Source organism: Triturus cristatus, chromosome 9 (genome assembly GCF_964204655.1).
Source record: "Triturus cristatus chromosome 9, aTriCri1.1, whole genome shotgun sequence".
Lineage (NCBI taxonomy): Eukaryota > Metazoa > Chordata > Amphibia > Caudata > Salamandridae > Triturus > Triturus cristatus.
In genome coordinates, this window is record NC_140592.1 from 733,043,058 (window position 1) to 733,066,360 (window position 23,303).

General features: G+C 43.1%; 1 long non-coding RNA gene across 2 annotated transcripts in view; it reads right to left on the reverse strand.

Moving 5' to 3' along the window:
• The window catches only part of LOC146798643 (uncharacterized), a 134,313-nt gene that overhangs the window by 72,706 nt on the left and 38,304 nt on the right, over positions 1–23,303 (reverse strand). The window lies entirely within an intron of this gene.

The following is a 23,303-nucleotide window of genomic DNA, read 5'->3' on the forward strand; positions in this document are numbered from 1 at the left end:
GGCTTTCTCCAAGGAGGAAATGTTTTCCGTGCAGAGAAAAAATGATATGTGCTTTCGCACATGTGGCTTCCCTTCCCATTGTGCGGGATTGTATGCTATGTGCAATTCTGCACAGAATAGTCAAATTACTGGTGCAATAGTACGCCTGGAAATCTGCGCCTAGCGCTGCTTCCAGGTGTCCAATACCCCCGTTTTTTGAATTTGGAAAAAGCGTAAAGGGTTCAGGAGAAGCCACTAAACTCTGCCCCTACTTTTATATATGTATTTCTGAATCGGGTCCTTTGTCCGTTGCCAACTAGACTCCCCGCAATAAAGTTCTACTTTTCATAGTTTGGCCTGAAGTGCCTTTAGTAAGTTTTCACATTTTTACCGCCACTGCCCTCAAGAGCTGGAAATGCATTTGCTAGAGACGTGTCAAGCAGGAACTGCAGAGGGGAAATAAAGGACTGTGGATAAAGCAAATACTTATCCGTTCGACTTATTAAAAATGATTTGCTATGCTTTAGTGACACCTAGGGCACTAACGTAGTACCAGCATCAGCAATGCAAACTTTCTTCACAAATAGAGCACAGGCAACATCATGAGGAGAAAAGGGTTCAGTTCTGAAAGCCACATCTGGAATGTTGTGTCCATTTCTCGAGGCCGGTTGGTCACATCTAAAGTGCTTTGGAGGCCACTTCTACCATAACAAGTTCTGATGCTCTTATTTGATTTGGAATGTTGTTGATATATATATTTCTTTGTTCACCGCTCTTTTCACATCAAATCCTTTCGATTAAAGCAGGCGCGGACCACAAGTAAGTGCATCAATTCCTTTTTAGATCTCGCTAAGCCAGCGCATGCGCTGCTCTGCGAGAAATTTAGTAAACGGGCTTTTAAAAGTGCTACCAGAGGCTTTTCCTTGCCTCAAGCTTACGTGCACGTGCGCGCAGCCGCCATGTGGGTTTCTGTCAAGGCTCATTAAGCCTTGCGTGCCTCTCTCTGCGCTTCAATTCCCGCCCCCTCCCCCACCACAGATCGCGTCACTCTGCTGGCCTCCACTCCCCCCCCGCCTCTCTATACTGCAGCAGGACATTACCGGCTTGTTTTTAACAAATAAATTGAGCGCGCAGCAGCGGCGTTCTCGTCTCAGGATTCTCATCTCAGGTTACTTGTTACTTTTGTTTTTTAACTTAATGGGTTTTCGGGCAGGTGGACTGCGTAAAACGAGAGGTCTCTTTAAGAAGCAGAACCTCTTTTGGAGACGTCTCCTGACGCTCTTTGGAGGCCGACAGAGGAAGCTGACTCACTTCGGAGCACTAGTTAGACTCGTGCTGGTGTAAAGGAGGCCCTCGCCAACCATGTTCTGTTTCTTGGAAGAGCAATTGGAAGCGCAGGCCCATGAGCCCAAGCACGTGCGAGCTGGACACAGCAGTTTCCTTCTGTTGTTCAAAGCAGAATATTAAACGTATCTCCCTTTGTGCTCATGGTTTCGCAGAGAAATTCATCCTTTGTGACCTACTACTGCTCCAAAACAAAACTCGGGATGTCTGATGTATTTTTATTGCAGCAGTAATTATTACGTTGCTAAAACCAGAATTGTCTGTCTGTGTCCCTGGAGGCTAGTTTGTTTGCAGTGCAATCGTCAGCGCTCCAGCTGAATGCATTTTTTTCAGCTATGTTAAAGGGAACGCATTTCACAGGGAAGCGCCTGGTGGTACAGGAAGCATTCCACAGTACAAAGGCTAACGACATCTGAATGATTTCTTTGGGCCTTTGTCTATATACTATATCAAACGTACATGTTGAGTATAATGTAGTCACACACTTTGAACCGTCTGCCCACATAAACAGAAGTAGCAGACATCTGGGCTGTCCACCTCCCACAGCAAGAGTTGCCTTTCGAGTGTTGGTAGTGGTAAGGGCTGTTTCACATTCCACATCGAACACCATTTCTATCCATCTAACATCCCCACATGTGCACATACCCTCTGCCACTCCAGCTCCTGAAGCTAGTTAGCATGCAGGGTTGTAGTAGTATCTGAAAGCATCATTGGAAGATATTTTACTACCAACTCCTTTTTAAACAGAGTAGCCCAAACCTCTATGCACATGTTTTTCTTAGGCAGTGGGCGGAGTAGGGAGGGAGAGAATGTAGTTTGTGGGGGTTGCCACAAGTGGTGTGAAACAGTGGTTTCACATAGTTTTGAAACCTGCGCGTTAAAGACAATATGGTGTATGGGAAATTGTGAAGTGAAACTTGTGAAGTAGTCCAATAAAATGATTTCTGGGAATGTACACAGTATCAAATAAGGTATATTCCTATACGAAAATATTTGTTGTTGTTTTTTACTGCTCCCTCAGGACTGGATGAACCTAGTGTGCTTCAGCTACCTATTTCTGAATCTTCACTCTCGTGGCTTCCACTGTCTGGCTTGAGGGCTCACAGCTTGCTAGCCCCCTTACAAGGCTCGTGGATATATAACAAGACACAATCACAGATGCACACTAATGAATTAAAAATATAAGCACATTTTTAATGTGTCAAATTTTATCCTGAGGCAAGCATGTATTCCTGAATCAGACTCCTCATCCAGTGTGTAGTAATTGTATAACTTTCCAGTCCCAGGTGGCACAGCACCCAGGATAATGTGCTGCATGGCTAAACACTTATAAGGCCCCAAAAGCGAGACCTATTGGCTATGCCAATGCTTGTTATTTTTCAGCCATAACGCGTTTCGGTTCAACCGAACCTTGATCACTTGACAACGCCGATTTGTTTTACCAGCCCTTTTAAAGTGACAAGTGCCTACTGTGATTGGTACTGGATAATGAACATGGAAAACATACTACCAAATGGTATTGCTCAGAGCGTTAATGCAGCTTGATCGTGCATTCCATAGCACCACTTTCAATTTCATTTGTTATATAATATTGAACAATACTATTCCTTTCCCCATATAAATATATAGATAACAATAATTTAAGGACATTGTCAATAATAATAATAAAAACATTCAAATTGTCACGCATTAGTGAATAAATAGATAAATAAATAAATACTTATTCACCAGGTGAACCTCAGTAAGAACAATAAAATATTGTAAAAACAGTTACCCTTCAATATGTGTGTTTTGTATGATGCATCACTGCCTAATGCAATGTTCCTGCTGTACTGATGCCACAGTGTCTGCCTGCTCCAGATTCAAATTTGGGTGTCGGTTATTTATACTCCCCCGCTTGTGTTCCATTGCTCGTATCGCATTCCCTTAATCTTAAAGTGCTTGTGCAAAGTTAATCAGTGCTGCGCAAGTCATTAACCAGTGATGACCCGCAAAATATTTAAAAGTGCATGTGTGCTAAAAGTGATTAAAAAACCCACTATTATCGTGGTTCTGGTCGGTATGGCAGCCTCCTTTGTTTACTGTAAAATTCATATGCAAGATAATTCCCATTCGGGCTCATCTATGCTACCGTGTAAGTCCTGTGTTAGGACAAAGCAGAGATGTTGATAAAATTTGTTAATCTGCAGGGGTTACTCTGTATAGTACTACTGGAAGCAGGTATACAATTCTCCGTTGAATTGAGGTCTCCCGTGGACTTACTGTCGAAATTAAAGATATATCTGGTTTCTAGTTTGTTTTCTGAGGGTCCCCTCCCCTTCTGTTAGTGGGTACCACATCAATTAGGAAATACGAAAAATTATTACGATTATTGTCATGTACTTCTCGAAAGTATCTTGGCACTGGATAAGATGGATCATGATTATTAATGGTCCTAATGTGTTATAAGATTCTTTTGCTGACTGGAAGTTTAGTGCTTCCCACATATTGTAAATTGCAAGAGCATTCCAGTACATATATGGCGTGGTCAGTTTTACCTTGTAATGGTTTATTTATTTTGATTTCTTTTTCACTGAATGGAGTTTTATATGTCTTCTTATTCCATACTGATGACATGCCTTACAACTTTTGCATTTTGTAAACCCATTCCGTTGCATCACCCATTTCTGTTGATCTGTGATTTCAGGGCTGCTTTTAACTAGACTGTTACTCATTGATGGCGCTCTCCTGTATGTGATCCCCAAATTATGTGGTAATTTCGCCCCTATAACTGGGTCACTCTGTACGATTGGCCAATTGCGTTGCATGATATTCCTGATCGTTTTTTCTGTGCATTATAGGCCAGAATCAGTCTAAGCTTCATAGAATCTTGTTTTTGGCTAGACTCTTTCTCTTTATTTTTTGTTTTCAGTAAAAGACATCTGGCTAGACCCTGGGTTTTGGCAATCTCAGCATCAACTGTTTTAATGGAGTATCCTCGAGATAGGAATCTCCTTTTGTTTACCCGCTGTGCTATTACTAGATCATTAGGGATTCTGCAAACTCTTTTTAACCGCAACATTTCCCCATAGGGGATGGATGGATGGATGGATGGATGGATGGATGGATGGATGGATGGATGGATGGATGGATAGATGGATGGATATATATATATATATATATTCACTTAAAAAACCATAGGTTTCACACACGTTATAGTTAGGAATTAGCATTTAAAAAACCTTGCAAATTCACTTAAAAACCATAGGTTTCACACATGTTATAGTTAGCTGGACATTTCCCTCGTAAAAAACCAATGAAATTCCCCCGTTATAGTTAGTTCAGATAACTATAACTCGCGCGCCCGCAATCCACTGCTCATGACGTCACATATTACATCACTCATGACATGGTCAGTGGCATCACTCATGACATCACTGATGACATCATCCTTGTGATAGAGTGGCGGTCGCGCGAGTTATAGTTATCTGAACTAACTATAACGGGGGAATTTAATTGGTTTTTTACGAGTGAAATGTCCAGCTAACTATAACATGTGTGAAACCTATAGTTTTTTAAGTGAATTTGCAAGGTTTTTTAAATGCTAATTCCTAACTATAACGTGTGTGAAACCTATGGTTTTTTAAGTGAATTTGTAAGGTTTTTTAAATGCTAAGTTATGTATGTATTATTATATTTTTTATATATATATTTTACAATAAACTACGTATTAAAATATTATTATTTTTTTGGGTTTTTCATCGTGCGCGCACCCCGCGATTTAAAAAAATTCTGCCTTCGGGGTCCTTCAGGGACCCCCTGACAAAGGCTAGGGGGTCAGGAACTCTCTACCCTGCCCCCTTTTCACGTTCGCCACCTTCCTTTTTCACTCTCGCACTGAAAACAAACAAAATGGCGGCCGACACTTCCTGATTTCGACCGATTCGAACGTTGACTAACATGTAACCACCAATCAGAATTACGCTCGCACACGTTAGGGTGCTCGCACGGTGCGCGCACCCTGCGCGCGTATAGATATTGATATGATTCGTTATTGCCAAACTGCTCCTTCTACCGATTGTGCTTCAGTCCAGTCAGTTTGCACACGGCAGTCCACATACCATTTCTTTGGTGGCGTCGCAGTTGCCCCAAGTTGAGAACGCGCACAAGGAGACAGCAGGACTCCGCTTTATTATTGACATCGTCCTTTATTCCGGCAATCAGCAGGCAGCATCTCGTTCGATTTAAAAGCCCTACGCGTTTCGGAACACCTCATTCCTTGATCACGGGCGTTGCATGCAAGGAGGCAATAGAGATGAAGGTAAGAGTCATTATTCTTTTTGTAACATCCTCTAGTGGAAAGCCCTCCAGTGGGCGTGTTGCACCGCTCAGTATTCTGGGACTCGTAGTACCTTCATTATTGGTTTTGACCCTCCGGTGGGTTTATTGCCACATTTGCATTGATGAATGCTAGTTTTTGCTCTCCAGTGAGCTACAAGATGTGTGCCGCCGATTCGTTATTGCCAAACTGCTCCTTCTACCGATTGTGCTTCAGTCCAGTCAGTTTGCACACGGCAGTCCACATACCATTTCTTTGGTGGCGTCGCAGTTCTCCCGACTGGACCGGCCGGTAATTATTTCACAAAAAGAGTTGCCCCAAGTTGAGAACGCGCACAAGGAGACAGCAGGACTCCGCTTTATTATTGACATCGTCCTTTATTCCGGCAATCAGCAGGCAGCATCTCGTTCGATTTAAAAGCCCTACGCGTTTCGGAACACCTCATTCCTTGATCACGGGCGTTGCATGCAAGGAGGCAATAGAGATGAAGGTAAGAGTCATTATTCTTTTTGTAACATCCTCTAGTGGAAAGCCCTCCAGTGGGCGTGTTGCACCGCTCAGTATTCTGGGACTCGTAGTACCTTCATTATTGGTTTTGACCCTCCGGTGGGTTTATTGCCACATTTGCATTGATGAATGCTAGTTTTTGCTCTCCAGTGAGCTACAAGATGTGTGCCGCCGATTCGTTATTGCCAAACTGCTCCTTCTACCGATTGTGCTTCAGTCCAGTCAGTTTGCACACGGCAGTCCACATACCATTTCTTTGGTGGCGTCGCAGTTCTCCCGACCGGACTGGCCGGTAATTATTTCACAAAAAGAGTTGCCCCAAGTTGAGAACGCGCACAAGGAGACAGCAGGACTCCGCTTTATTATTGACATCGTCCTTTATTCCGGCAATCAGCAGGCAGCATCTCGTTCGATTTAAAAGCCCTACGCGTTTCGGAACACCTCATTCCTTGATCACGGGCGTTGCATGCAAGGAGGCAATAGAGATGAAGGTAAGAGTCATTATTCTTTTTGTAACATCCTCTAGTGGAAAGCCCTCCAGTGGGCGTGTTGCACCGCTCAGTATTCTGGGACTCGTAGTACCTTCATTATTGTTTTTGACCCTCCGGTGGGTTTATTGCCACATTTGCATTGATGAATGCTAGTTTTTGCTCTCCAGTGAGCTACAAGATGTGTGCCGCCGATTCGTTATTGCCAAACTGCTCCTTCTACCGATTGTGCTTCAGTCCAGTCAGTTTGCACACGGCAGTCCACATACCATTTCTTTGGTGGCGTCGCAGTTCTCCCGACCGGACCGGCCGGTAATTATTTCACAAAAAGAGTTGCCCCAAGTTGAGAACGCGCACAAGGAGACAGCAGGACTCCGCTTTATTATTGACATCGTCCTTTATTCCGGCAATCAGCAGGCAGCATCTCGTTCGATTTAAAAGCCCTACGCGTTTCGGAACACCTCATTCCTTGATCACGGGCGTTGCATGCAAGGAGGCAATAGAGATGAAGGTAAGAGTCATTATTCTTTTTGTAACATCCTCTAGTGGAAAGCCCTCCAGTGGGCGTGTTGCACCGCTCAGTATTCTGGGACTCGTAGTACCTTCATTATTGGTTTTGACCCTCCGGTGGGTTTATTGCCACATTTGCATTGATGAATGCTAGTTTTTGCCAATAATGAAGGTACTACGAGTCCCAGAATACTGAGCGGTGCAACACGCCCACTGGAGGGCTTTCCACTAGAGGATGTTACAAAAAGAATAATGACTCTTACCTTCATCTCTATTGCCTCCTTGCATGCAACGCCCGTGATCAAGGAATGAGGTGTTCCGAAACGCGTAGGGCTTTTAAATCGAACGAGATGCTGCCTGCTGATTGCCGGAATAAAGGACGATGTCAATAATAAAGCGGAGTCCTGCTGTCTCCTTGTGCGCGTTCTCAACTTGGGGCAACTCTTTTTGTGAAATAATTACCGGCCGGTCCGGTCGGGAGAACTGCGACGCCACCAAAGAAATGGTATGTGGACTGCCGTGTGCAAACTGACTGGACTGAAGCACAATCGGTAGAAGGAGCAGTTTGGCAATAACGAATCGGCGGCACACATCTTGTAGCTCACTGGAGAGCAAAAACTAGCATTCATCAATGCAAATGTGGCAATAAACCCACCGGAGGGTCAAAACCAATAATGAAGGTACTACGAGTCCCAGAATACTGAGCGGTGCAACACGCCCACTGGAGGGCTTTCCACTAGAGGATGTTACAACAGGAATAATGACTCTTACCTTCATCTCTATTGCCTCCTTGCATGCAACGCCCGTGATCAAGGAATGAGGTGTTCCGAAACGCGTAGGGCTTTTAAATCGAACGAGATGCTGCCTGCTGATTGCCGGAATAAAGGACGATGTCAATAATAAAGCGGAGTCCTGCTGTCTCCTTGTGCGCGTTCTCAACTTGGGGCAGCTCTTTTTGTGAAATATATATATATATATATATATATATATATAGATATAGATATCCACAAAACACTTGCTCAAAAAGCATGAGGTGCCCACACAACGTGATTCATATTCCTTTTTAATCGGCAGACTACACAGGATTCCGTCATGTCAATTCACAAACAGCATTGCCTTTAAGATTAGAATCCTCACCAAACATGTTTCGGGCACACATAGCCATTGCTCACTGACATAGGTAAATGGAGTCCAGCATCAAAGTTTTTGTCACGCACCTGCATGATTTTAAATGTTCCGCCCAACTGCATCTTGGTAGATAGAGTTCTACAATCCATCTCATTCACAGTGTGTGTTGCCGTTCTCACATATATCACCGCTGTTTTAAAACTCTAATGGATAACACGCGGAAAGTCAGGATGCCCCACTGCCTATCGAGGATTCTAATCTTAAAGGCAATGCTGTATATGAATTGACATTACGGAATCCTGTGTAGTCTGCCGATTAAATAGGAATATTAATCACGTCGTGCATGATGAGCTCTTAAGAAAGGACCGACACCTACACAGATGTTGCGGATGATCATCCTAAGTGTGAGTACTCGTTGCCACATGATGTTTCTAGAGATAGTAGCCTAAAAGTGGATATGAGGTTCAGGAGACATTGATTGATATCCCTGACCAAGAGTTTTGCCAACCAAGTGTTTTCTCACAGGGACAGCTAAAGGCTTCAGCTGTGTTCAGTAAAGGCGCTTCACCCGGGCAACTTGGGAACACATTTGGAGTCTCCCTTCTCTTCCATAGAAAGAGTGCAAGGTATGATGCATGTAATTGCACCTATAGGAGTCTCGGACCCATTCTATGCCAGTCATGTACCACGGGGGTTCTCTCTAAGGTTTTTAATTTTACTCAGCACGACCACCTTACACACGGTACGTCCCGTATCATTAGAAGTTAGTGTGGCACGCAGCTTTAATCCCGGCACAGCACAGAGACGTTTTAAGGCATGGGCAAAGTGAGCTCTGGCCCAGGGCCCCAGCCTTTCAGGGGCCTTCTGATAGAGCCAGCTCTGTTCTGCAAAGAGTCTTGCCTAATGAGCTTGAAAAATTCTTCAACACCATTTTCCTTCAATTTATTTTCAATGTGTGTGATATGTGGGACATTTTGCTGAGAAATGTTGTGTTGATGTTTCGAGCAACATCCATAAACAGTTTCTTTTAGAACGAAACAGGACCACTCATAGGAGAAATGGGGGGGGGGGCACTGATATTATTCGCAATAATATTAGTGAGCTGCTGCTGTGTTATTTTAAAAAAACATATTACTATCCCTCAAAATTAGATGTAAACACGTTTAGAATTTGGAACAATGTGCCTGTGCCATAGCCAAAGAGGGCTTGAAAGAGGTGAAATTGGATCAGAAATCCAAAGCTGTTGCCAACAGGTGCCCACAAAATATGTTTGGTCCAAGGGCCCTAAAATCCTTAAGATGTTCCTGGCACAGCAGACATAGACCTTATTAGTAGACACAATAAAATACGTCTTCTCGCCCTGCCCAGAGTGTTTTCTAGCATTTCATTCGATTGAGGAACGGTATCAGTGGGTGCCCCCCGCCTTTAATGTATGCTGAAAGGTGTTAACTATGTGCACGAAGACTTATTGGCGTGCGGTTTGTAAAGAAATTGAGAAGATGATTGGCTTGGACGTCGAGGCCTTGCCAGAGGTTGCACTGATGGGATATGTGGCTGGATTTCCTAAGGGGGTGCGTCGGTTCATGGCTATTTCGCTATTGTTGGCAAAAAGAGAGATTGGACTTGTTTGGGGCCGAATGTCCTCTCCCACTGTCAAATCATGGTTGCACACTGTAACACGAATAGTGAGCTATTTGCTAACATGCAGCCTCCGACCTCTCGGCCAAAAGATATTTGGGGCCCTTTAAAAAAGCTACCTCCTAGATTTGAATGCTGGCCCAACCATGAAACAACCAGATAGAGTTATACCATCTGGAGTGGGTTAGGGGGCCCTAATTTGGGTAGTACACATTTGGGATTCATATGTCTCGATATGCTTGCAGGACATTATGCTGTATTTACAAGATTTGACATCTGAATGTATTGTATGTACAGGTTGCCTGACCCAATGCTACTGCTCATATTTAGATTGTGATATTGCCAGCTGCATAGCCCATTGGGTACGCATGTTGGAATACTTTTAGATATGGAAATTCATGGCATTTGTTTGAGCCATACTTGTTTTTTTTTTTTTTAACCTTTTACTGAACAAGCCAAAAGTGAGTACGTATACACTGTATGTACTATGTGCACGAAGGTTCTCTATCTATCGTTTCTTTTGTCTGGTCCCAGTTGGAGGGATACATTTACTGCACTGGTACTGCGTATTCACATACAAAATGAGATCCTGTTTGTGTAAATATATATGTGCAATTTTATTAAAACCTTGACTGACATAGGGTGATTTTATTTTTCCTAAGATAAAGGATTCACAGACCTTAGATGGTCCTGAGTAGCCTGGAAATTACCAAGCACAAATGCGTTGACTTTCTTCTGAAAAAGGAGTCCACCACAAGTTGAAACGTATAATCAAGACATGGATCATCAGCCTAACCACATTTAGCATGGGACTTTTGGATATTTGGCAACTGGTTTATTGGTTTGTTGGAGTGGACTACCATGTGGACGGACCCAAAGCAGGAAGCGTAAATTTGGGCTGCTTGATTTTGATAATTATCTGTCTATATGGACAGTGTATGACATTTGTATAAAGTATGGAATCTATACCAAAGGAATTAATACAATCATTAAAATAATGGAGATACAGCCATTTCCTGGAAGTGCTTGAAATGACTAATATGATGAAACACAAGTGTTGGAAAATGTCTAGTCCACAGTGTCATACAAATTCCCCACCTTTCTTTGCTGTACCAGTGTTTCCTCTGGGTTCGAGTTGAACCTGGTTCCTTCCCCCATTGAGATCAATTAGCTACAATACAATTGTTTACAGGTCCTCAGATCATCTATCATTAACAGGTAGTACTCTTCTGTTACTTTAGGAACTTTGAATTAGCACATCTTAGAGTTATGATGGTAGTTTCATCATGGGATCTACTTTTAGTCCTTCAGAGATGTAGAGGTGCTTCTTTTCAATCTTAGGAGGAGGCTTTGCTCAAGTATCTGTTAGACTTGTTTTTCTTCTTGCAATTACTTTTGCAGTCTGTTGGTAGGAGACTGATGCTCTACTTTGTAGGATGCTCTATTTAAAATGTATCCCAATAGGGTTTATTATTGAGTCCCTTTCCTGCCTTGAAGTCTAAAGTGCTGTTCAGCTTACTCAACTTGTCATTGCCATCTTCTCCCTACATGTGGTTAGTATGGGCAGGAATCTCATGCTCTTGAATTTGGGAAGTCACTCACACCAAATCCTACAGAAAATCTAATGCGCTGTCTGTGTACTTCGGTCTTGAGGATATGGGTGGTAAGACTACAGTGTCTACTATAGGCTAGTTGTTCTGCCATTCCCTTGACCTATTCTGCTGCTGGGATACTGCTTCCCTTTTTTTCTATATGGAGAGGTTCCACACGGAGGATGGCTACTGTCTAGCAGGGCTACAACTTGGGCTTCACTTATATAAATACACATTAAACTTAATTCAGGTTTATTCCACATTATTGGTTGGACGTCTCTGTGATGCTGGTTGTGATAAAAGTTATCCTGGTGTAGACTTTGTACAAAGTGTTAAAAAAGTCACATTGATACACGTCTGCTTTATGTGTGGTGGGTTCCTTTGTGCACTCCCGAGATGCTTGCTACATCGTCCTGATTAGGGACTGTGGCGAGGATTACTTACCAGTAATCTTCATCACTAACAGGGGTGTAATGGAGGTTCCAGCAGCTCCCGCGGTGCGTTGGGGGGGTGAAGGATCCTTGTTTTGGAGAGGGGCCCCCTCAGCCCTAAAGCCTTGGTATTGCATGGCGGCAGAACACTTGCAATGGCATTCATACCTGCCAACTCACACAGAGCCACAGTGTGACACGTGATATCCACTCCCATCACAAGGTCACCCGAACTGCCGACGTCAATTAGGGGGTGTGCCCCTGCAGCCCTCCAACACTTTAGAGAGAACCTCAACCCTTTGGGCCCCTATTGAGCCCAAGACAAATGAATATCTGTCCGGTTTGGGAGACTCCGGAGCCCTACATCACATTCTGCATGGGGAACCCCTCATTTTGTGTTAAGCCGCTGATCAATAAGCTTTCTCCTCTTTATCAGTGTTGAGTAAATCCAATAGTCGTATTAAGATTCAAAACGAGATTTAATCCATAAGTAAAGAAAAGGAAGCACCGCTGGTTACACAGCTTCCAGCTCCAGCAGACCTCCAACAACTGTCGCCTCTTGGTTCATGGGACCGATCACATGTTCTATTCTAGAACACTGTGATCGTGCCATGAACCAAAGGGTTTATAAAATAACATGCATATGATCTCGTGCATGCAAGCATGAGATAAACAAAGGAAAAGCAGGTTATCACATATAACACATCTTCCCCCCTGAAGTAAAATAAACAAAAATTAAAACATTTAATACACAAATCTGTTTCTGATAAATGAAACAAAATCAGCCATCCACCCTGGTTTTTTCCGCTGTCGTTTTCTAGAATCTGCATCACATTCCTCATCATTGGAAACATTTACAAATTCGGCATTGCTGATAGGACAATTGACGAGATCTTCATCTTCAAAATTGTCAACTGACCTTGTTTCATCCAGAGAATTGGAATAAATACTTTTGTCCCCTTTGAGAACAGCAATTCTACTCAAATTCCAAACTTTATTATTGGTAAGTTTGACAGAGTTCTTAAGTACCTCTTTTATTTCAAAAGGTCCCATAAATTGGCTTTTCCCTTTTTTGACCCTCCAGGGTTTTTTTACTTTAACAAGCATCCCTACATTAACAATAGGATCATGTACAGACCCTCTTTTCTTATCATACCGTTCTTTATTAACATCATGATTTTTGATGAGATTTTCCTTTACAATCTGAAAATCCAAACTAGACATGGTAGACGGGGCTAACCACGCAGGATTGCATTTGGTTCTTGGAAGTCTACCCCTCATTATTTCAAACGGGGAGTAACCCGTCATAGCATTAATGGAGGTTCTGTACATCCATACAGTTTTAAAAATTTGTAGTTCCCATTTACCATTTCCAATTCCTGTAACTTGGATAGCACTTTTGAGAACTCTATTAAACCTTTCAATGACACCATTACCACTTGGGTTGTACAGAGAAGTGGTACAAGGAATGATGCCTACTCTATTGAAATACGCTTTAGCTTTGTTAGACAGAAATTGAACACCATTATCTGTAATTAGCCGCACTGGTAACCCCTCCTCAGTGAAGATTTCATCCAAAAACAATAAAACAGAATCAGTGTCCACTTTATCCACAATTTTGACCACAGGCCATTTAGAAAAAACATCAATGGTTTCAAGAACAAATTTAGAGCTAGGACCAACAGGACCCATAATATCCATGGCAATAGTATGCCACGGAAAATCCGGAATGTTATGTTCACCTAAATTAGGTTTGAGAGTAACCAAAGTCTTATCAGCATTCGCACAAATGATGCAATTCCTAATAATACGTTCAATAAAAATATCCATGCCTGGCCACCAAAAATTATTTTTCACTTTTTGCTTGGTTCTGACAATACCACAGTGACCCTCGTGACCGTGAGAAACTATATTATGTCTTAATTTGCATGGAGGAATGGCACAATCACCTCTTTTTAGCACACCATCTACCAAAGAAAGTTCATCCTTAATCTCCCAAAAACCTCTAAGGTCAGAATTAATGTTCTTTTTATTAGGCCAACCCAATAAAATGTACCCCTCAACATTTTTTAAAATGGGATCATTTTCAACTTCCTTAAACCAAACCTTTCGGTCAATTGGTAAAAGGTCTTCATCATGCACCAAGGCTATATGATAATCATCCCACTCATTGTATGTGCTTTCTCTCAGAGGCAAAGGCATTCTTGATAGAAAGTCAGCCGTTACATTATCTTTTCCAGGCACATAAACAATGGTGTAAATAAAATCCTGAAGGCGCATAGACATTCGGGCTATGCGTGCTGAAGCTTTCAACATGCCTTCAGTGGTTAAGAGGCGTACTAAAGGTTTATGGTCACTTCTAAGTAAACACTCCTTGCCCCACACAAACACCCTGAAATGCTCAAACGCCCAGACGCATGCTAAAGTTTCTCTTTCTATAGTAGAATATTTCTCTTCAGCAGGTGTGAGTGCCCTGGATGCATGCGCAATGATGTGTTCATTCCCATTTTTAGATTTCTGAGACAGCACAGCTCCTAAACCCTTCGAACTAGCGTCTGTAGTGATAATACAAAGGAGTGAAGGATCAAAACCTGAAAGTGCAGTTGCAACACAAATGGCTTTCTTAACATCATTAAATTCGTTCTCGCAATCCTTACACCACAAAAATCTGCTTTTGTTTTTTATCAATTGTCTTATGTTAAATGTTCGACAAGAACAATTTGGCACATATTTTGATTAAAATTCAGTAAGACCTAAAAAAAGATCTAACATCATCCTTGGATTTGGGATGAGGAGCAGATCTAATAGCCTCAACCAAATCATTTTTAGGTTTGACTCCTTCCTCACACAATTTGTGACCTAAATAAGTCACCGACTTCACTCCAAATTTACATTTGGAATGTCTAATGGTCAAACCATGGTCAGAAAGAACTTTAAGTACATTCTCCAGTGCTGACAAATGTGACTGAGAATTATTACCAAAGACAAGAATGTCATCTTGAAAGCAAATTGCATTTTTGCAATTCTTGAGAATATCCTGCATTACACGTTGGAAAATGGCAGCGGCAGACGCCAAACCAAAAGGCATTCTGTTGTACCTGAAACATCCAAAAGGAGTAATGAATGCAGTTTAGTCTTTGCTATTCTCATTCAATTCAATCTGGTGGTACGCTGCTGATAGGTCAATTGTAGAAAAAAAATTTGCCCCCCCAACGCTACTCAGCATTTCAGAGATGCGTGGTAAAGGAAACTGATCAATAATGATGTTGTTATTCAGATGGCGTAAATCAATGCATAACCTAATTTTCCCATTGGCACGTTTAGCAACCACGATGGGTGAAACCCACTCAGAAGACTCAATTCGCTCAATAATGCCATCTCTCACTAATGATTCTAACTCTACTTTAACTTCCTCACGGACAGCTAAAGGAATGTTGCGTGCCTTATGAATCCTTGGACATGAATCTTTTTTTAAACGGATCTCATGTTTAAAATTGTTTAATTTGCCAATATCAGTACTGAAAACACTGGGAAATTTTCGTAATAAAAGTGCACTAAGGCCATTAGACTCATCAATTACCATGACTGGGTCAGGACTATTGGGGTTAAGAACAATATCTAGTCTGCCCTGATCGAACCAGCTTAAGACAGATGGTCCTTTTTTTGACACGTATAATTTGGTGGTGCACTCCCTATTTTTTGAACCTGAAGATGAGAGTTCTATAACCCAGAATGTCAATTCTTTCACCGGAATAACCCTCTGGACTGATGTCCGTCAACTCTAACGTGCTACCTAATTTTGGCACAAATTGCGAGTTCCATACATTCTCATTCACTATGGAGTAAGGGGAACCTGAATCAGCATACATCTTGGTATTAACACCCCCGATAACCATATCACACAAAGGTTTTTTCCTGATGACTGAATTATCAATATTCAGAATAGGGTGATCTGAATCTTTAATATTGAGAAGGTAAGAACATACCTCACTGTAATCCGAGTTAGGTTCTTCGCCCTCACTATCATCAGTTTGATCAATACACTTTACTTTGTTGTTAACCTTCTTTTTGTTGCAAGCTTTAGAAAAGTGACCAACTAAACCACAATTAGAAAATTTCTGCTTGATAGCAGAACAAAGTTTGAAATTAGCTAAATGAGTTTTACTTCCACATCTATAACAGCTCAAATTATCTTTTTTTTCGTCATTCTTATTCTTGAAAGAACTAGAGGTTTTATTAGATTTAACGTCCTGTTCTTTGAAGCGAGTTTTTGTATTAACTTTAGCAATAGTATCTTTATTGGCACTGTTAGATTCCCGCTTGACCTGCTTTGCGCTTCTGCATGACATTTCAGATTTTTTTACGATGGCTAGAATACTCTCCAGATCCGAATCCCCATTGACCCATAACCTTTCTTGGATAGTAGCATTGTTAGCGTGCCTTACTACTTGATCTCTAATGAACTCCTCTTGTAAATTGCCAAACTTACAATCTAAAGACAAAGTTTTCAAAATGGAAACGTAACTATCCACAGATTCATCAGTAAGCTGTTTCCTTTGAAATAATTTGTACCTTGAAATGCCAACACAAACTTTAGGGGAACAGTAGCGATCAAAGTCTGAAATAGCTTTATCAAAAACATTTCCATCACCACTGCTTTCCACTCTGGGTAATTGATTAAACGCTTTCAGTCCTTCCGGACCCAAGGAATGCAAGAAAATGCCTTTTTTTTTCTGGTGGTTTCATTTTACCATTAGAATCCAACGTCTCAATATAGTTTATGAAATACGCTTTCCATTCAACCCAAGGCATACATGGAGAGCTACCAGCTGATAAGGTTGCGGAGGGGAAAGAGTATAACCCTGTGCACACATGTTAATGTTTTACAGAAAGAAACACAGTAAATGTGAAATATATGAACCAAATAAGGTACTACAAGTTCACAAAAGCAAAACAGATAATGTGCTTATATCCAAAACACACTTTAAACTGCCAAAGAAAACATTGAAGAAAAAAACTTGAAGGAATCACACCTAAATGCTTTGAAATGCAATAATGAAAGATATGCCACACACAAAAAAAATTACCATTTTAAACCACTAGATGGCATAAATGGCTAACCCAAAAATTGAACAGAAAATAACATAAGTAAAATTTTGCTTCGCAAATACGAACCAAACCGGAACAGAATGAATTCAAAGAGTCTTCGATGGTAATTCTTTCGCAAGGATGAAAAGAAGGATAAAATCTGTCTCCATAATGATGGTAATCGATTTTTACAAAAAACAAACGAACAATACTGAATCAGGCAGTCAGTATGAAGAAGTCCGTAGGCTGTTGAAATTCTGCCGATCTACGTGTAGCGTAGCACGTGACTCAAGACGCACACGCCATCACCGTGGTTACGTAGTCAGCGCTGGAAGAAGAAAGAACTCTGCACGGAAGAACGACGATGGAGCTCCTGGGGTGAATTCGGTGAGTGGAGCGTTGGTTATGTTTTAAAACATAACAAATACACAGATGCTAGCCACAAATGCTCCGCATGTCTAAACGATCGATGCTTACATTGTAGGTTCCACACCTCTGTAATATACGAAGAGCTCGTCCACTTTTTTTTTTTTTAAATGTATTTCCCCGCTCCGTCTCAAAATCCGTTCAGACTTAGGTACAGCACTTGAGGGAAACGAACTCGAGGAACGAACACTCGATACAATAAACTCCCACGAAGTGGCCAGGAATTATGATGGAGGTCCAATTCAAACGAGATAGTCAATAAACTGGATGATGAGCATTGAAAAAAATGCGAAGAAATTCTTGAAATATATTATTTTTTTAAAAGAAAAATCAATCCAGCTCGTAGGTTCGAAAGAAGGTGCTTCCTTAGATCGTCGCCAGTTTTGTTGAGTAAATCCAATAGTCGTATTAAGATTCAAAACGAGATTTAATCCATAAGCAAAGAAAAGGAAGCACCGCTGGTTACACAGCTTCCAGCTCCAGCAGACCTCCAACAACTGTCGCCTCTTGGTTCATGGGACCGATCACATGTTCTATTCTAGAACACTGTGATTGTGCCATGAACCAAAGGGTTTATAAAATAACATGCATATGATCTCGTGCATGCAAGCACAAGATAAACAAAGGAAAAGCAGGTTATCACATATAACAATCAGTACAGTGCTTCACCCTTGCGGGTGTCCTAGGCTTGCTCTTTTTCAGGAAAAATTAGTGTGGAGTCACACGTCTAATGAGGGGTGATTCGTTTGCAGCCATGTGTATGTTAATTGCTTTTTTACTTTATGCTTCTTCGAGGTCTGTTCAGGGAGGGTAAACCCTCGTGACTAAGGACGGTGACAAGGAAGAGTAGGATGCAGAGTAATTGAGTATTGAGTATTTATGTTAATATATTATAAAAGCAATTAAATGTGGGCAGAAAGGGGAAGGACTGCTGTGTTGGAGATGGAGGCCAATTTGAGATGTGGGTAAAAGCAAAGATTAAATGCATCAGAAAGTACTTAACCCGTGCCAGTGGGCACCACCAGCACTTTGGAGGGCCAGGACTCTTTAGGTCCCTCTCACGGGTGGCGGTCCTGGAGACTGGTCTAAAATTTCCTTACCTGCCTGTCCCAGTGGGGCACCCACAGTTTGGCTCTGGCCACTCACCTCCATAGGACGTATTTCAGGGGTTTCTGTTTTTCAAACTTCATTTTTGGCAACGTGCTCAATGATCGTGACCTGGCAACAATGGACCTATAAGATGCACTGGACTGCCACTCGCTCGTTTGAGGAGACTTACTTTATTGTAAAGTTTTGCTGGTGCCCTGTAACCTCTTGTCAATTTCTCAATAAAGTCGTTTAAAAAAAATTGCGCATAGAGGACAGAGGTTATTGCTCAACATCTGTGATCCAGGATGACTGCTGCAACTCCTGATAAAGCCTGTTCCCACGAGACCGAGTGGTACATTCTAGTAATGAACATTTTTAAAATGTGTTACCCTTGAATTTCCATTATGCACTCTGTTTAAGAAAATCATCAACAAATGCAAAATATCACTTCAGTGTATAAAGAGTGCACTGCTCCACTGCACTCTTTATACACTGGCATTTTCAAGAGTACCATGCAAATATTTGTAGTACACTTTTAAATCTAAATGTTGCAACGGAGCGTGTATTCCATTTTCTTTTTTTTTTAAACAGATTTTATTTGTCAAATAACAAAGATAATGCAGAGCACTACCACCCAGCAACTCATGCAAAAAGGATGTATACAGACATGACCTTGACACTTTCTACAGCAAAATAGGACAAATTGAGAGCAATACAGTTGCAATAGTACCCAATGAAATAAAGAGAAACAAATCCCCTGAACCCCCCCCTCCCATCGCACCCACGCCTACCCAAAAGCAGCACCATAGGACACATTCCCAGGTGTCTAGATACTGTACCCCTACAGCCACCAGACATTATTACATATCCCCTATACCGGGAGGGACGCTAAGTCTGTGGGTCAGGCTACTGAAACGGGTTCTAACTCCAGGCCTCGATACTCTGCCCATAGCCGCCAAATTTTATAGTGCTTAAGCGGGCACCCCCTAGCCACAAAGATAGGGATTTCTAGTGCCATACAAAAATCCATGCCATTTTTCCAAACGGATACTGAGGGCGCCCTCGGAGCCTTCCATGCTTACCAATGTCCCGCTTAGCCAAGGTGAACCCCAGTAGCATAAGATGGCGCTTGTATATGTTCCCTCCTATGTCATCCATCACATGTAGCAGGACCAGCTTTGGGGAGCTGGGGAGGGGCCCATCCTAGCACCTCAGAAAGACACAACAAGACTTCCCGCCATAATCGTGCTAGGGCAGTGCAGTGCCAGATAGTATGCAGTAGATTGCCTTCCTCGTGTTGGCATCGGAGACACACCGGGGAGGCCACCAATCCCGCCCTTCAGAGCCTGGTTCTCGTAAAATAGACTCAATGGAGATATTTAAACTGGATAAGGCGAAGGCTCACTGCTATGGATGCCCCCCGTGTGGAGGCCAGGGCCTCCACCCAGTCCTCTTCCTCCAGCGGACCTATGTCCACCACCCAGACCTCCCTAAGACTCTGTAATGTGGTGGAACAATGTATGACCAAGGACTGATAGATCTTTGAGATTTTGCGATCGTGGAGGTCCCCCATAAATATCTTAGCCTCTATGGGACTAAACTCAGCCAAGGACCCCAACCCCTCGATATATGGAGTGATAGCATGTCGGAACTGTAGGTATCTGCAAAATTGGGTTTTAGGCATTTGAAAGTCTTTTTGGAAATCCTGAAAGGACTTCAGAACCGAGCCCCGCATTACATCCCCAAGGGTAGAAATGCTGATATGGTCCCAGACTCGAAAACCTGACAAAGTAGCCAGCTGTGGCAGTCTCCCATTGTGCCAAAGGGGAGTCTCCCGAGTTAGCCTGTTCCACCACCCGGTCCTCCGCAGCGCCTGTCGCCAGATCTGAAACACAAGTTTCGTAACTGGGGGCAAGGAGCTGCGTAACGATGCCGAATATAGTATAGTATGTGTTCCCCCATACAACATCTCTCCACCACGTAGGCTGGATCCGCCCTATCCCCATATCACCACTCGTTGAGGACTAATAGGTGGGAGGCCATATAATAAGACAGGATATCAGAGGTTGCCAAACCCCCACAATGCGTGGATCGAAAGCACGTCCGCAGGGCCACTGTTGCCATTCCACCTGCCCACAAAAACTGACCCAGGGCCACATTAACCCGTCGGAACCATCCGGGAGAGATCAGATATGGATGGTTTTGCAATTGGTAAAGGAGGCGGGGAAGTGACACCATCTTAGAGATGGCTGACCGGCCATATATTGATAGGGGCATGTGGGACCAAACTTTAAAATCCTCGTGCACACGATCCCAAATGGGTGCTAGATTCCTTTCCCATGAGACGAGTGGTGAGTCTGATATGAACACTCTTAAGTACTGCAAGCCCCCAGAGGCCACTTGAACAGAGGAGGCCCAGGCACTAGGGCCTGCTCCTCCCCCAATGACCCATACAGTAGATTTGTGAGGGTTCATATATAGGCCCAAGGTCTCCCCAAAGATTTGCATAATGCACAGAAGGCGCGGTCCCGTTCTGTCAATGTCCGTAAGAAAGAAGAGTACGTCGTCCGCATATAAAGCAATGCGATCCGACAGACCCGTCGGCCAATCCAGACCAGTCACTTGGGCATCAATCCGTACCCAGGATGCCAAGCGTTCCATCGCTAGGGCGAACAAATAGGGGGACAGCGGACACCCCTGCCTAGTGCCCCGTCTGATAGAGAAAGTGGATGAGACAGAACCCGCCACCAGTACCGACGCAGTCAGGTCTGTATATAGGAGAGATACGTAGGACAAGAAGCGTGGTCCAAAATTTAAACTACGGAGTAAAGCGAATAAATACACCCAGGTGAGGGAATCAAAGGCCCTATCCATGTCCGCGAGCAACAGCGCGACTCGCTCCCCCAACCCCCGGGCCTTAGCCACCGCCACGTGGGCGCGGCAAATATTGTGTCGGGGCGCCCGCTGAGGCATAAACCCAGCCTGATCGGGATGAACCAGAGATGTAATATGTGTACGAAGGCGATTGGCCAGAGCCTTGGCCAGCACCTTAGCCTCCACATTAAGAAGAGAGATGGGGCGATACGACGCATGTTGATCCGGAGGTCTTCCGGGCTTATGAAACACTACGATCTCAGCGTGTCTCCAATCATGGGGCAGGCAACCTCGCTCCCTGGCCTCCTCTACCACCCCCCTGAAATGTGGTCCCAATTTAAAAAAATAGCGTTTAAAGAATTCACATAGGAAGCTATTGGGCCCAGGGACCTTCCTGGGCTGCATTTCGCCCAATGCCGCACCCAGCTCCTCTTCCGTGAGCGGGAGATCCAGCTCCTCGCGCACATCGTCGGAGATGGTCCTGGGCGGCAAATTATCGAGAAAGCGGCCGACTACCTCCGCCGGGAGGCATTCCCTGGGCGCATAAATATCTGCAGAATGCCCGGAAGCGACATAGAATATAGCGACCGCTGACATAACCTATGCAGTAACTTACTGGACTTATCCCACCCACTGATAGATCCTACTGCGGGTCGCCAACCACGCCTGTCGGGCCTCAACCAGCAGAGTGTGAGAATATTCTTGCTGCGTCAACAGAAGTTGGCGGCGATCCTGTCGACCGGAGCCATTTCTGCTGCTAAGCTCCAACTCCAACAGCCTCGCCTCCACCTGAATGAGGGACTCCCTACGCAATCTGCGGGCGGCTGCGCAATATGAGATATCAACACCCTGAAGCGTAGGTTTCATCGCCTCCCAGAGGCAGTCCGCCCCCTCTACTGTCCCAACATTAGTGGACAAGAAGTGGTCGATGGCTCCCGCCATATGTTCTCTATAGTCGTCTCTCTGAAGGTTCCATGCCGAAAGACACCACCGAAATGACTGCGGCGCTCTACCTGCGCGCAGTGTAAGAGTGATCGGCGAGTGGTCTGACAGACCACGTGGAAGAATATCTGCGGCAACCACCCTGTAGTCTATGACACAGGGGACGAAGATGTAATCAAGGCGGGAGAAGGAGCCATGCACAACCGACAAGTATGTATAGCCTTGCTCCATCCCATGTAAGCGACGCCAGGGATCCACCCAATCCACCAGCGGTCCCCAGCCATGTCGACCACATCATTCCAGTCTCCGCCCACAGCAGCTAGTCCATCAGGCATGTCTGTCCAAGCGTGTATTCCATTTTGAATGTGCATACCCCCATCCTCAGTTGTGTGACAGGATATAACAAAAGTAACAAATAAATATTAAAAATATGTACAAGTAATTTAAAACAAAGAAAAACACTCAAAGTAATACTTAAAACAAGTGACTATTAAATATAATTAAATAAAAACTGAATAATAATTCACATTACATAAAATAACACAATATAAAATATATATTAATCAATAATAAAAATGTTAAAGGATTCTGTATAATTATTAAACTGTAAAAAAATATTAAACATAAATGACTAAAACATAATATCTCTCAAAAAATGGAACACACAATCTGAAAAAACAGAATGTAAAAAAAATATATAATATTTCAATAAACTTGAGTTGATATTTAGATTATCACCCCATCCCACTTCCCTCTCCTCTCTGAACCCCGTCCCAACCAGCTGTCGATCAAGTGCGAATTTTCAGTGTCAATAGCCGCTCAGCAGGGGTCAAAGTCATTCAAAGAAAATGACCGCATAAGCAGGGAAAGGATGAAGACTAACCTCTATTCCAAAGCGATGCAGACAGCAGCTCGCTGCATGTTTACCGGAAATACAAGGCTGTCTTTA